Source organism: Dromiciops gliroides, chromosome 4 (assembly GCF_019393635.1).
Source record: "Dromiciops gliroides isolate mDroGli1 chromosome 4, mDroGli1.pri, whole genome shotgun sequence".
NCBI lineage: Eukaryota > Metazoa > Chordata > Mammalia > Microbiotheria > Microbiotheriidae > Dromiciops > Dromiciops gliroides.
Window position 1 is genome coordinate 213,303,510 of NC_057864.1, and position 13,092 is coordinate 213,316,601.

General features: G+C 38.5%; 1 protein-coding gene across 3 annotated transcripts in view; it reads left to right on the forward strand.

Annotated features, from left to right (window-relative positions):
• The window catches only part of CCDC57 (coiled-coil domain containing 57), a 221,215-nt gene that overhangs the window by 205,424 nt on the left and 2,699 nt on the right, over positions 1-13,092 (forward strand). The window lies entirely within an intron of this gene.

Here is a 13,092-nt window from a genome sequence, read left to right on the forward strand (position 1 = left end):
TAATGAAATATTGATCTGTAAGAAACAGCAGAGGGGGCACATTCAGAGAAACCAGTTTTTTCCTCTAAAGCACCAATTTCACCTTTTGTCTCTCGCTTTACTTACTCCGTTCATCTTAGAATCCTTATGGCCAAGCCATTCTTTTTCTGAGGCTTTACTTGTACCTACTGTGGAATTAATGGGATTTTCTTCTGTTTACTAATGTTGCCAGTGAAAGTTTCTGGATTGATACTTTGTGCTGGGGCCAGTTTCTATCCTCTCTTGCAATCTTGGATGGAATAGCTGGGCCCTGGTTTTATCCCCTCTGTAGTACGGATGCTGCTGTTGCTACACTACTGCAATTCCAGATAGAGTGTGTTGTAGGCTGGGCCTGATTCAGGCCAGACAGTCTGGTGATTCAGGATTGGAATTGGAACAAAATGAGATACTCAGATATCACCTAATAGCTAATAAAAGGAGCCTTATTTAGCCATATCATGGAAAAAATGATCAGCAAGAATACAACATTGATTCAGTGTGTTGGCCAATTGTTGTTCAGTCATTTTTTCAGTCATGTCTAACTCTTCATGATCCTATTTAGAATTTTCTTGGCAAAAATGGTGGAATGGTTTACCATTTTCTTCTCCAGCTTATTTTAAAGATAAGGAAACTGAGGCAAACAGGGTGTGACTTACCCAGAGTCACACAGCTAGTTAGTATTTAAGACCAGATTTGAACTCACGGAGATGAGTCTTCCTGACTCCCGGCCCTGCATTCTATCCATTGTTCCATAAGTCAATCTTGACTTCATGGTCTATCTAGGTTTTATACTTATGCCACCAGGAACTATGTTAATAGCCAGAACCTTAGTCTCCTGAACCAATTAAGTCTTGAGGACTATTCAGTGCCTTTTTAGGAAAAACTAGCCTAGCCTCCACGGCAGATGTTACTCCTACCACAGGGTGGCTACTTCGGGTCCCTTTCTGGGCCTTATTCCATAGTGTTGACCTGGATCAAGGGGCTGGGGCCAGATCTTGTCCCCTGCTTCTTGGCTTCTGCCTAAGTCTGATGGCCCAACAGGACACAAGCCTTGATGCCAGCCCTTTCTCCAGCACTTTACTCTTGTGTGATCACCGATCCAGGAGTAGTTTTGTCGCCTTCTGGAATAATGGCAGATTATGCAGTTAGGTACTAGCTTCAGGTCTCCTAGAGGACCCTGTGGTATTCATGCATTACACGGGCCCCTCTGCCCATGTTCTTGCTCAGTGATCTGCTCTGGGGATTATGCTAACTTCAGGACCCCTTAGCAAGAAATCCCTGACCAAAACACCATAGGTTTACAGGTATCTTCTTTTGTGTAGTCTTAAACTGTATGGAGGTGCTTGCAGTATTTCCCTTTTGTTTTAATTGACCATTGCTTCATCTGGTGTTTTTTTGGTAGGCTCAGCTATAAACTTTCCTATCACCCCATTTACTAGAACCCTCCATAAATTTCTTTGATGACGCTCTTTACTCCACTTTTTTCATACTTTTCTGTTTGTAATGTGTTGTAGCCTACCCATACCACCATGCATCTCTCCGTTGCCTTCTGGATGAAACTTTTTTTTTTGGCGGGGCGGTGAGGGTTAAGTGACTTGCCCAGAGTCACACAGCTAGTCAGTGTCAAGTGTCTGAGGCCAGATTTGAACTCAGGTCCTCCTGAATCCAGGGCCAGTGCTTTATCCATTGTGCCACTTAGCTGCCCCCTGCTTATTTTCATTTATTCAGAAACTGTAGTGTTCCATGCAAAGACAAACACTAGAGGAATATTGATATTAAAAAGAGAAGGGCCTTTGATGCAGGGGAAATCTTGGGGTCATTAAAAGGACTGCAAATATTCAGAGGCAGTCCAGTTCACTTTTCTCTTTCTGTTCAATTCATTTTGAATAACCAAGATACTTATCCTGATGGACGTGTTCTATACTTTGTCTATGTAATATCATACCATAATTTAGACACTGGGCAGTCTTCATCCACTTAGTTTTTCCTGTGTATTCACACAGTTTAGCCAAATTCTTTGAGTGGCTATGGATCTCATCCAGGAATCCCTGCAGTGTTTCAAGAGCTTGATATAATCAGCACAATGCCATTTACAAAGAAGAACATCTAGAAAACTACTGTAAGGAATTAATTGTGATTTGGAGTTTTTATAACCCCATCTTTGCTTCATCGTGGTCAGACAGAAAAGATCCAAGTTCTAAAAGCCTAAGAGAAGATGGGTGTGTACTTTAAGAGATTATGGGGGCAGCTAGATGGTTAAAGCACTGGCCCTGGTTTCAGGAGTACCTGAGTTCAAAGCCAGCCTCAGACACTTGACACTTACTAGCTGTGTGACCCTGGGCAAGTCACTTAACCCCCATTGCCCCGCAAAAAAAAAAAAAAAGAGAGAGAGAGATTATGGAACAAACAACACCAAGAACATTTATTGAGTCAAAGTATCAAACTTAAGTACCTAACCCCCATCTGGAGTTCCCCCATGCCCACATGGGCCTGGCCAAATTATAATAGGGACAGCCAAGGGGGTATGTTAAACCAATTGGAGACTCAGCCTGGCTATAGAACTGTAAGAAAGGCAGGAAGGGGGAGAGAGGACTCTCAGAGAGAGATGGGAGGAGGAAGGTTGATAGAGAGAGGTGCTGGTATGTTTGATCTTCGGACCTAACCCAGAGACACTGCGAAGCTGATTCTCCTCAGAACTGCAGATGCCAGGTGGTGGTGAGTTTGTGTTCCTTTCAGCAAGGCTGGCTCATTAAGCCAGCTGAGCTGGAAACAAGTTTAGTGTTTGAGTTAGTTTTTGCCAGACCTAAGCTGTTCTGAGTAGCTGAGGAAGTAGAGCTTATTCAAGGTACTGGGGGCCTTTTTCCCCCTAGAGATTTAGACTCTAACTATCTCTATCCCCTTTCTCATGATCCCTGGCCTTTTTACCCTCCACTTGTGTTATAAATTTTGTTGCCATTAATAAACCCTGATTTGTTTGTGAAAAAGAGGCTATTAATCTCCTTTCTTATTAGTCTGGGAGACAACTGGAAAAGAGGCAGTTTGGAAAAGGGGAAGTTCTGGACCTAGAGGTCCCCCATTATTTTCTGAACCCCAATATTACGGCAAGCTGCCCAATTAACTCCCCATACTAAATTTGGCCCTAACACTACCAAATATAGGGAATCCTTCTTCAGCTTGGACTCTAGGCTGGATCTTTCCCATAACAGTGTCCCCCAACTTCTGGTACAATACCTTTCTATTCAACAAAATTTCTGGCATAACAAAAGCAGTCTTGAAGAAATTGGATTATTTGTTTTTGTTTTTTCCCCATATAAATATTTTATTATTTCCCAGTTACATTTAGAGATAATTTTCAACATTTATTTTTATAAGATTTCTAGTTTCAAATTTTTCTCCATCCCTCCCCTCCCTCCCCACCCCAAGACAGCAAGTAATCTGATATAGGTTATATATGTACAATCACATTAAATATATTTCTGCATTAGTCATGATGAGAGAAGAATCAGAACAAAAAGAAAAACAACAACAAAAACAAAAGAAATAGGGGCAGCTAGGTGGTGCAGAGGATAGAGCACCAGCCCTGGAGTCAGTCAGGAGGACCTGAGTTCAAATCCGGCCTCAGACACTTGACACTTACTAGCTGTGTGACCCTGGGCAAGTCACTTAATCCCAATTGCCTCACCAAAAAAAGCCCAAAAAACAATAGAAATAGTATGGTTCGAGCTGCATCCAGATTTAACAGTTCTTTTTCTTCTGGATTTGGAGAGCATTTTCCATCATGAGTCCTTTGGAACTATCCTGGACCACTGTATTGCTGAGAAGAATCAAGTCTATCACAGTTGATCAATACACAATGTTGTTGATACTATGTACAATGTTCTCCTGGTTCTGCTCATCTCACTCATCATTTCATGCAGGTTTCTCTGAAGTCTGCCTGCTCATTGTTTCTTATAGCACAATAGTATTCCATTACTTTCATATACCACACCTTGTTCAGCCATTCCCCAATTGATGGGCATCCCCTCAATTTCCAATTCTTTGCCACCACAAAGAGAGTTGCTATAAATATTTTTGTACATGTGGGTTCTTTCCCCTTTTTTATAATCTCTTTAGGAAAAAGTCCTAATAGTGGTATTTCTGGGTCAAAGGGTATGCAAAGCTTTATAGCCCTTTGGACATGGTTCCAAACCACTCTCCAGAATGGTTGGATCAGTTCACAGCTCCACCAACAATACATTAGTGCTCCAATTTTTCCACAGCTTCTCCAACATTTATTATTTGCCTTTTTTGTCGTATTAGCCAATCTGATAGGTATCAGGTGGTACCTCAGAGTTGTTTTAATTTGCATCTCTCTAATCATTAGTGATTTAGAGGGGGCAGCTAGGTGATGCAGTGGATAAAGCACCGGTCCTGGATTCAGGAGGGCCCAAGTTCAAAGCCAGCCTCAGACACTTGACACTAACTTAGCTGTGTGACCCTGGGCAAGTCACTTAACCCTCATTGCCCCGCCCAAAAAAAAAAAAGTGATTTAGAGTATTTTTTCATATGGCAATAGACAGCTTTGATTTCTTAATCAGAAAACTGCCTGTTCATATCCTTTGAGCAAGAAATTGGATTTAGACCAACATCTCACCCCATATACTGAGATAAATTCCAATTAAATATATGATCTAAATATAAAAGGTCAAATCATAAACAAATTAGAAAAGCAAGGAAGAAAACATAGTGTAACTGTATAGAGGAATGTTTGTGGCCAAACAGGTTAGAGAATTAAACAGAAAATAAAATGGACAATTTTGATCACATAAAATTGGAATGTTATAAGAACACTATCTAGTCCCCAAAAGATAAATTACCAAAAGCTATGAACAGGTAGTTTTTAAAGAAAGAAATCCAACAATTACATAAAAATGCTCCAAATTACTAAGAAAAATGTAAATTTAAACAATCCTAAGTTTCCACTTCATATCCATCAGATTGGCAAAAATGACAAAAAAGGATAATTACAATTGTTGTAGGAGTTGTGGGAAAACAAGACACATTAATATACTGTTGGTGGAGCTGTGAATTTGTCCAGTAACTTTGGAACAATATTCAAAAATTCATTAACCTTTATAATCCTTCTAACCCAACAATACCACTACTATGTATGTGCCCCAAAGAGATAAAAGAACCCATAAGTACAAAATATTTATAGTCTTGTTTTTAGTGGCAAATAACTGGAAAGCTGGGAGTTATTATAAGTTGGTTATATTAATATAATGGAATATTATTGTGCTGTAAGAAATTATCAAAGCGTTTTTCAGATATTCCTGGGAAAACGGTATAAACTGATGTAGAAGTAAAGTGAGAAGTTTGGGGGGTTTTTTGACTGTTTTCTCTCACAGCCTAGCTAATGTGGGAATGTTTTCCAGGACTGCTCATGTATAACTTATTTTGAAATGCTTGAGTTCTGGTGGGTGGGGGGTGGGAATGGAGGAGGAGGAGAAGTTGGAACACCAATTTTTAAAGGATTGATGTTAAAATTTGTTTTTGCATATATTTTGGAAAATAAAGTTCTATTCAATAAAAAACAAAACAAAACAAAAGAAGTAAAGTGAGCATGACCCAGAGAACAATTCCCACAATAATAACAACATGGTAACAGTAAACAACTTTTAAAAGATTTAAGGATCCTGATCAATGTATGGTTACAAAGGACTAAAAATTAAATGACAGAGAGGGATACCACCTCAAAGTTCAGAAAAAGGCATACATTCTTGGATGTGAGCAATACATGGATTTGCTTTGCTCGACTATGTAATACAAGAGTTTTATTTTTCTTTCCTTCAGTTTGGGGGATGGGGAACTGGAAAGGAAGGGAAAGGCTAGCAATGAGGTTACTGAAGTTTAAAAAAAAGAAAAGTAAGAAAAGAGGGTCATTGAATCATTTTTAATGCATAGGAGAAAAGAGAATAATGTTCAGTAGAAAACAGACAAGCAGGACAGTTTTGGAGAGAGCATGCTGAATATATTATATATTTAAAGAAAAAAGCAAGCCGTTCATAATACAGATTTGCAGCTTCTTTCCCAATCTTATTTTCCTCTTCTGCTTTGTATATGGTTATTGGTATTGGTTAATAAAAAAATAGAATAAAGTATTAACAGGATAAAAACTAACAAAATAACAGAATAGAAAAAAACATTTTACATATTCGTGGGAGACACCTTTTCATAGAGAAGCCTCTAAGGCAGCATTTTGCTATATCTAATAAAAGCCCTTTTTTAATAGTCAGCTAACACAGTGGAATCTTACATTCTCTATACATCTTTTAGTCAGTTTCATGATGAAAAAGATGTAGTCTATTGTGGAATCCTGTTACTCTCTAATACTATCATCTAAGATGCCTTCAATGGGTAATAAATTACTCTCATAAAAATTTCCCCCCCATAAGGTAGGAAAGAAGACATACTCGACAGTAGTTACTTGTTTTGCTTTTTTGTTTTGGTTTGGTTTTTTGATGAGACAATTGAGGTCAAGTGACTTGCCCAGGGTCACACAGCTAGTAAGTGTCCAAGTGTCTGAGGCTGAATTTGAACTCAGGTCCCCCTGACTCCAGGGCTGGTACTCTATCCACTGTGCCACCTAGCTGCCCCGTTACTTGGGTTTTTTTGTGTGTGTTTTTTTAATTGCTTTTTTGATAGAAAGAAGGACCAAGGTTTATTTCCCCGATGCTTTTGCTATTTTCTCTTCCTTTAAATATCTTGAGAATCTATCCCTTAATGCCGTCACAATTATGTCATCTCCAGCATGGATCTCCTCCATGTATACTCAATATAGTGCAGCTGTTCTTCCTCAGTTTTGTTCTCTTCTGTGCATAGAACTATTGAGATATATCTATACAGATATGGATATAGATACAGATACCCTTATCTCCTCTACCACATGTTAATCTCACTGGGTACAGGGGTCAAGTCTTAATCACACGGTACCTAGCACAGTAGTTTGCACAACAAATGTTTGTTAAATGATTGGCCAACAAATTAATTTTTAAAGCATAAGGCGTGATTCCTCTCTGGCAAGGGAGATAATATTAATATTCATGAAACAATTAAAGGAACAATTAAATGCTAAACTCTGATGGTAAGAGAGGAGTGTACACTTTAGTTACTCCATGGCCTAAAAACATATCCCTAAGCAGCCTTCCATAGAGGCAGCTAGAAGTTTAGTGGATAGGGTACCAGGCCTGGAGTCAAAAAGATCTGAGTTCAAATCCAGTCTCAGACATACTTCACCCTGTTTGCCTCAGTTCTTCATCTGTAAAATGAGCTAGAGAAGGAAATGGCAAACCACTCTACTATCTTTGCCAAGGAAACCCTAAATGGGGTCATGAAGAGTCGGACACAGTTGAAACAACTTTACAACAACAGCAGCAGCAAGCAACCTTCCACAGCATCTGAAATTCTATTATCTAAAGATTTGTTCCTTTCTACTCAAGCATTGTTTCTAGGTGGTACAGTGGATAATCAAAAATATTTATTAAGTGCCTACTATGTGGTACTGAGGATACAAAGAAGGGCAAGGTAGATCCTGCCCTCAAAGAGCTCACATTCTAATGGGGAGAAAAACATGTAAATGAGTCGGTGCATACAAGACATATGGTGGATAAAGTAGGGTAGATAAAGGTAGTCTTAGCAGTTTGGGGGAACAGGGAAGAAGAAGGTGGTACTGGAGCTGAGTTTTTAAGGAAACCACGAAAACTACAAGGCAGAGGTGAAAGGGCAAAGCATTGTTGGGATGAGAGACAGCCAATGCAAAGGCATAGACACAGGAGATGAAGGGTCAAGGGTACATGGAGGGGGATTAAAATGGAAAAAGATGGAGTGACCAGGTTATGAAGAGCATTATATGGCAGGGGGATTTATATTTGCCTGGAAATAGTAATGAGCCATTCTGGAGCTCATTGAATGGGGCGGGGGGGGCGGGGGAGGTCATATTGTCCAGTCTACCTTTCAGAAAAATCACCTCAGCAGCAGAGCAGAGTAGTGAGAAACTTGAACCAGAAAGCCCAAGTAGAAAATTATTTCAGTAACCCAGTTGAGAGGTAATGAGAACCTGATCTGGAGTTGTGGCTGTGTGAGTAGAGAGAAGGGGACATATACAAGAGATGTTGCGAAGGTAGAAATGATAAGATTTAGCAATGGATTAGTTATAGAGGGTGAAGAGTCCAAGATGACACAGGTTGTAAACCTGGGTGACTGGGAAGATGACAGTACCTTCAACAGTAATAGAAAAGTTTTGAGGGAAAGATAATGAGTCCTGTTGAGTTAGACTCAACGTTCTAGAGGTAACCGTATAGGTGATTTCTCCTGATACTGTAGCTCATGAGCCCCTACCACTGTTTTTCCCATGAACAATCAACCAGTAGATTCAGTTTTTAGAAAGGGCATTGACTCAACTAGTATAGCAGAAAAAAGTAGTTATAAAATATTTTCACCTAAAAATCTCAGGCATATTCTCCCATAAAAACAGTCTGCTGTGAAGAGAGTGGATTTAATGGTAGTCAGTCACATGTATAGGGAACATATATGGCCAAGGCAACTCACAGCTCCAGAACAGCAAGGTCTCTATGTCCTTTCTTTGTTCAGAGAACCCTAATGAAGTTCACTGTGGGGCAAGCCATCAGTATCCATGATTGACAAGTCACTGTACAACATGTTAGGTTGGGCTGGGTCATCACAAAATACCATGTCTTAACTGGACTTCCTCTTGATATTATACATCCTATCAATTCTTCCTTAGCAACCACTCTCTCATTTGTTCCATACTCTTATTTCCACTTTCATCCTAGTATAAGCCTAGAAACATCATTTGCCTAGAATACTGAAATAACCTTTTGTTTTTGTTTTTGTTTTTAGCAACGAACATTTATTTTATTTTTCCAGTTACATGTAAGGGTAGTTTTCAACATTCATTTTATAAGATTTAGAGTTCCAAATTTTTCTCCCTCCCTCCTTTCCTTTCCTTCCCGCTCCACAAGAGAGCAACCAGGTTATATATGTACAATCCACAAGTGTTCTTTTTATCAGTTCTTTCTATGAGGGTGGATAGTAAGCTTCATCATTAGTCCCTTGGAATTTTCTTGGATCATTGCATTGCTGAGAGTAGTTAAGTCATTCACAATTGCTCATTGAACAATACTGCTGTCACTATACACAATGTCCTCCCAGCTCTGCTCACTTCACTATACATCAGTTCATGAGTCTTTCCAAGTTTTTCTGGGATCATCCTGTTTGTCATTTCCTATAGCACAAGACCATTCCACCACAATCATATACCTGTCATTCCTCAGTTGATGGATATTCCCTTGATTCTCAATTCTTAGCCACCACAAAGAGTTGCTATAAATATTTTTTGTACAATTTTCCCCCTTTTCTCTTTTTCATGATTACTATTGTTAACTGTTTCCCTTCCATCCTATTCCCTTCCCCATGATATTTATTCTATTATCCATCTTCTTTCATCCTATCCCTCTTCAAAAGGGATTTTGAAATAACTTTCTAACAAGCTTTCTCAGTCTTCATTCCCCACCCCTCATCTCACCCCAATCCATCCTTTATATCACTGCCAGATTAATCTTCCTTATGTTCCTTATGTTTGTCATGTTCCCTAATAGAGTTCAGACTCTTTTGCATCAAGACCCTCTACAAATATGGCATGATCCCACTTTCCAGCCTTATCTCAAGTTACTCTTTCAATTATCTCTTCTCTCAAGCAAACTACAACTTTCTCTTCCCTGGATACATCTTTCTTCCAAGATCTGAGATTTTAGATCAGCAAAATATATTTGTTTTTTTAAAAAGCACTTAGCACAGTGCCTGGCACATAGGCACTGTAAAAATCTTTATTCCCTTCCCTTCCTGAGTTAATATAGCCAAGTCTTTTTCTGTAAGGGGAATCAGAGCAATCTAATTTATAGGAAGGATTACCAAGAACATAAATAAGAGAAATTTAACTAAGACAGAACTCACCTTGCTAGTTTATGATGTGGGTTTGTAAGCTGTTGTGAGCAAGGCCCTCACTACACTACTGGGACTTTTGGTTAGAAATGGGACAGCACAGGAGGAAATGGGGTGAGCTGCTGTACTACCTGAGATGGCTCTGCTTCAGGGTTAGATCTTTCACTGTAGTTCCTTTTCCTTCCTTCTAGCAGAAAATTAATAGTACTTCTGATTTACAGACTGCCTTCCAATTGTAGATATTATTGTTACCATTTTGCAGATAGGGAATCTGAGTTAAATAGAGCTTAAGTAATTCACCCAATATCACGTCATTGCTAAAGCTAAGACTAGAACCTAGGGCTCCTGACTCCCCATATGAGTCTTTCCCACCAGACAACTTTGCTTCCCTTCATTATGTTGCTCTATCAATCAGAGAATGAAGTGGTCAGATATTGTTATATTCGTGAGGATAAAGTTGAATAGAGATAGAGAATAGCCTATTTTGTGGAGAAGAAATAAACAGCATTACAGCACTATAATTTAGACTAGAATTATTTTGGAGTTGCTCCAAAAGTAAATAGAAGTACATTCAAGAACTGTCCAGTAATCCTTATCCTTATTGTCAACATTGATCAGCTCTTTAGTACAGGACTGTGTCCATGCTCAGGGCATGCAACAGAAGCATGAGAGAACCTGGAGGGGAGCAAGAAGGCAAAAAGCTGATTTGAAATGTTTGGTTAATAAATCCATTGAAAGAAGGCCAAAGGAACTAAAATTATTTATTTACTCTAGAAAAAGTTGGAGAGGGACTAAATAGCATTCTTCAAGTATATGAAGGGAGATTAGATGACTAGATAGGCCAAAGCTGCAACAGACTGTAAGCATTAGGAGACACAAAGAAAAGATGACAATTTACATTTTTCACAATAATATGTCCTTTGATTTAATCATTAAATTTCCTTCTGTCTTTATTACCCTCCCTACTGGTATATATGTTTGTAGGCTAGGTTTTCATTCATATCTTTCAGTATTTTAGATTTTCTCTTGTATTCCTTATTAATTACCTTTGGGAATCCTCCTCACCTTTTGAAGTCTTCCCCTTTCCACTGCCCTCAGCCTCCTCATGTTTAGAGATCTAGAAGTCCCTGTTCCCTCAGACCCGGAGCTCTAACCTGTGACTGTTTACTATAGCTCTCCTGACACAATTTTATTTTTTATTTTTTAATCCTGACATAATTTTTTAAAATTCTTTTTTAATCCAATTTTCAAAAAAAATTTAATAATCAATTTTTTAAATTGACAATAATTGGAATTTTTTTATCCTGAACTTAAAAATACAAAAAAGTGTATCCATATACAAAGTAGAAACATTGTGAATTTATATTCCCTACCACTTTCCTTTTTAAAAAGTATACTGTATAACAAATCCAACATTTTACTTTCAAAACTGCCCTGCTTGTCTTTGCTTCCTTCTGAATTTCCATCTGAACCCCTCTATGCACATTTTTTTTTGGTGGGGCAATGAGGGTTAAGTGACTTACCCAGGGTAACACAGCCAGTACGGGTCAAACACATTTTTAAATGTTTCTTTGACCTTATTTTTCCCTCTTTTTTGGCACCATCATTGCTACCCCTCCCTCCCTCCCTCCTCCCTTTCTCAATTAAAAACAAAAAGAAAAAAAAAAGAATCCTTGTAACATATAAGCATAATCAAGTAAAACGCATCCATGTCAAGGCCATGTCCAAAAACTTGACTCCTTCCACACCATGAGTCCATCACCATTCTCTGTCAGATGAAAAACATGCTTCATTATAAGTCATCTGGAGATGTGGTTGGTCATTGCTTTGACCAGAATTTTTTTCAGGATTTTTTTGTTTACAGTATTTCTGTTCTTCTGTTTCTGCTCACTTCGCTCTGTATTATTTAATGCTAACCATGATTCTCTGAAATAATCTCTTTCATTTTTTACTGTGTAATAATATTCCATATCCCTAACTGATGAAAATCCTTGTTTCTTCTCCCCATTAGAATTTTAGTACTTTTGTCATACAGCTCCTTCCATTTGCTCACATTTCAGAATTCCTACTTAGCTCTGTTTTTTTTTATCAGAAATACTTGAAAGTCCTCTATTTCATTAAGAGTCTTTTTTCCCTTGAAAGTCTATACTTTGTCTGATTTTTTCCCATTCTCTTTTCTTTTAAATGACAAGGTAGAACTCTTGTCTTCTTTTACAAGGTGGTGGTTTGGATAGCGTCCCTGTAATGGAGAAACCCTATACCTAGATCCTAAGTCACAAGACTTCCCCGCTCACTTATGTTCCTTACAGTGAATATGTGGGTTTGGTTGGGAGGAGGAATGTTGAACAGGAATATCAAGTAGTAAAATTTTCTAGAGGTTAATTAAGTTATAATTAATCTATAACTGATGCATAATTCCTTTCTTTTGAGCTTTGGGGATTGGATCAACTTAGAAAAAACAAACTTACTAGATAACGAACTCGTTCATTATAGGATATACCTCGATCATCTATTTCCTCTTGCTCAGATTGTGCCCTATGTCTTTTCCAGTTGGCTGTTTTTACTTTGTGTCTCGTTGGCTCAGGTTTTAAAAGAGTTCATGCCAAGGTAGAGGTCATAGGTTCCGTTTCCACATGGGTCAGTTAAATTTTGCTCTGCATCATGGCCACAAACTTCACCTCTGAACACAGTCTTGAATGCATATCACTGGTAGAGAGCAACAGAGGGATATATAGATCAATAACAACAAAAAATTAAAATGCAGCGATGCATGTAGTGATTCTCGATCAGAAGCATCATCTTAGTAGTAGGAGGCTAATATGATGTTAAGAAAGGTAAGGGAGACCACTGGAAATTTCTCAGGGAAGAAAAAAAGCTGTTTTTCTGGAGTGGCATACTGTCCCGTCTCAAGACACAGATGGATTCATTTTGCAAGCCTTCAACCAGCCCAAGGACTTTATTTTCTCAATCACCAAGGAATATTCTTACTTACTTATAAAAGACAAAGGGAAAAAGATGAAGTGGTTGAAGAACTAGCCAATTACAATTTTCCAACATTTCCTTTTTCCAGCTCTC